Below are 3,502 nucleotides of genomic sequence, written 5' to 3' on the forward strand. Positions count from 1 at the left end.
AATATTGTTAAAAGAAAAATAAAATCGAAAAACATCCAGCGCTGGCGAGACAGTCCAATCGGAAAGTGACACAATAATAAGTGTATAAAAGGTAATTAAACTGATATATATATTGTCATGAAAAATATGTCGGCGCGCGAGAAAAATTGAGGGGGTGGGGGCTGTTTTTTTTTTTTTTTTTTTTTGGTTTAAACATATTTTATTTTGCAATATTTTTACAACATGATTATAGATATACAATAAAGGATCGGACAGGAAGCTTTATAAGCTTAAGGTTGTCCTCTCCGTCTTACAACAATTCAGTTGCATTGGAAAAAAATACAAACGTTTACTAAAGAATATAACATAGTTGTAAAGTAACTATCTATAAAGATATCCGTAGTTGGAGATACTAATATAAAAAGAAAGAAAAAGAAACAGAAATAGTAAGAAAATGACAACAAAACGTGAGGCAATTACAAGTTGGAGTTACTATCACTTAACACAGTTAAAAGGGTTTGATATGCTATTTTTCACGTAAGCTATTTCTGATATATTTTCCTCTTGTAGATCAAAATCTTTTGGATTAACAATGTAACACTGAACAGCAGTAAATATTTCTACGTTGGATTCATCTGCTAGGGTAGGATTACCTTGTAAGATAATATTTAATGTTGGAGTACAAAACTGGGATATGATATTGAACAATTGTATTCTTAAGTGAGAATACCTCCGGTATATGAAAAATAGTGATAAGGCGTTTCTGCATCCCCGGAATCACAATTTGGGGACTCAATAATGTTTTAGCATGGAGCTCAGAAGATAGAGAGCTGCATTGCGTACGTAGCCTTGTATGAAGTATTTGAGACTTTCTTACTCCTGTCAGAAAGTACTTTGGAGCAGTAGGAATGTCATTATTTAACATACGCTCAAAGGACGCTAGAGAACAAGCATTACGTATTTCGTCTGGAAGAGCGTTGAAGTCCCGTATGACTGATGGAAGGAATTAATTGTAATAAAATGCAGTATGTGTGAATAAAGTCTGAATATTTTCAGCATTTCTAAGAGGGTACCTGTGGTGTCTTCCTACATTAGATGGAACAAGGTCTGAAAGATAGGATGGTGTGAGGTTATTTTTCATTTTATAAAACAGTACTTACTTTTTTTTTTCCTTCTGTAAGCAAGGGTTTACCAACCAACTTCAGATAAGAGTTTGTCAATAGAAACGAGTTCCGTTGTTCCAGTTACTATTCTTGCTGCTTCATGCTGAATTTTTTCAAGTTCCAGTTTTTCATTTTGAGTGCAATTGTCAAACAGTACGTCACCATATTCAAGAATAGGTCTAATGAATGATTTGTAGATTACCTCAAGAATTTCTGCCTAGCTGAAATTTTAACTTTTCATGACATATATTCGCAGCCAGGCTTTCTTTGTTATGTACTCAATTTGTGTAGTCCACCTAGGATCATTTGATAGAAAAATACTTTAAATGTTTATGATTATGGACTTCGTTTATTTGTTGACCCTGCATTAATAGTGGAGGATGATAAGCTCTATTTTGTTTGCGGGAAAACAATAACGACTCAGTTTTAGAAGGGTTAAAGTTCACTAGCCATCTTGATACCCAGTTTGAAATTTTATTAAGATCTGAATTTAAGATAGCAGAAGCAGTATTTGGATTTTCAACTACAAAGGCTCGTATCATCTGCAAATAACCTTATATGAGCTTGGATATCTAGGACTATGCCATTGATCTAGATTAAAAATAAAAGGGGCCTAGGATTGATCCTTGGGGAACCCCTGCAGTGATTTCTTTTTGAGATGATTTACAGCCAGGGAGTATAACACATTGTTTTCTATTATGCAGATATGAGGAATACCAGGATAATAAGGATCCAGAGATTCCAATAGACTTAAGTTTATAAATGAGACCCATGTGCCAAACACGGTCGAATGCCTTGCTTATGTCACAAAATATAGCCCTTATCTTTTTACCAGAATCAATAGCTTGTGAAAATGAATTGTGGATATATGTAAGTTGGTTTACTGTACAGTCACCCGGAACAAAACCAGACTGCAGGGGAGAGAGGATGTTATGTTCATGAAGAAAATTGAAAGTATGTTTGAACACAATTTTTTCAAACACTTTATTGACAGTACTTATGAGAGAAATAGGACGGTAGTTATTTACAAGAAAAGGATATCCAGACTTAAAAATAGGTGTAACGTAAGCGTTTTTTTTTCCAACTGTTTGGAACTGTAGAAATATGCAATGAGTAATTAAAGAGGTCACACAATGGGCCGGATAGTTCTAAAGAAAGCTCACGAAGGATACGATTATTAATACCATCAGGGCCTGCAGCTTTACCTAGTTGAAGAGATTGTAAAACAGATATTACTTCATCTGGGGAAATAGTAATACTAACAAGGAGGTCGTGATCAACAGCTTGTAGGTGTGGCAGCGGGGGTGCTGAGTTCTCAGCTATACATGTCTGACCAACAAAAAAAATCATTCAACAAGTTGGCTTTACCAGGCATATCTTCAATAATTTTATCATCATAGGATGTAAGTAAGCTGAGTCCAATCTTATTTTGTTTATTTATTAATGAATTAGCATCAGTAGTAGAAAATTGTGGGTCACATGGTGTTCAGTTGAGTCCAGATGTGGTTGAAGTATTTACATTAATGTTTGCAGATGATGTTGCCCTTGTTTCCGACACAGTGGTAGGATTACAGAAACAATTAAATGCTGTGCATTAATATTGTATAGATTGGCATCTTTCTGTTAATATTAGCAAGACAAAAGTAGTAGTATTTAAAAATGGTGGTCAGTTGTCAAAAAATGAAAAATGGTTTTATGAAGGTACTCGTATTGAAACACAAAATTCTTTTATGTATGTAGGTTTACATTTCACATGCCGTATGTCATTGTTTAAAATGGCTGATTGTATGGCTTCAAAAGCTAAAAGGGTTATTGTTTCCCTCTTGCAGAGTTTTAATGATGTATTACCTATGTCACATAAAACATATTTTAAGATATTTGATACTAAAGTTGTACCTGTACTACTTTATGAGTCTGAGTTGTGGGGAATCCATATGATGGAAAATACTGAAAGAGTACATATATATGCATGTAAACGTTTCTTAAATGTTTCCCTTAAAGCATGTAATGAAGATATTATGGGAGACTGTGGTCGATATCCTATGTATATTGTAGCGCAAAAAAGATGCATTAAGTACTGGATCAAGATTTTAGAAATGCCAGACTGTCGATATGTGAAAAAAATGCTATAACATGTTATTAAACGTAATTTGTACAGTAATGGATTTGGATATATTTGGGAAAGTCAAAAAGTAAACAATCAAAATGTTTACATGTATACTTATTTGCAACGTCTTAAAGACCAGTATCTGCAAATGTGGAACACAAAATGTGCTGAGAATAGAAAATTAACATATTACCATGTATTTAAGACAAATTTTGATGTCGAAGCATATGTAGATGCTATAGACAGAGTTAAG

Source organism: Mercenaria mercenaria, chromosome 8, assembly GCF_021730395.1.
Source record: "Mercenaria mercenaria strain notata chromosome 8, MADL_Memer_1, whole genome shotgun sequence".
In the NCBI taxonomy this organism is placed as follows: Eukaryota; Metazoa; Mollusca; class Bivalvia; order Venerida; family Veneridae; genus Mercenaria; species Mercenaria mercenaria.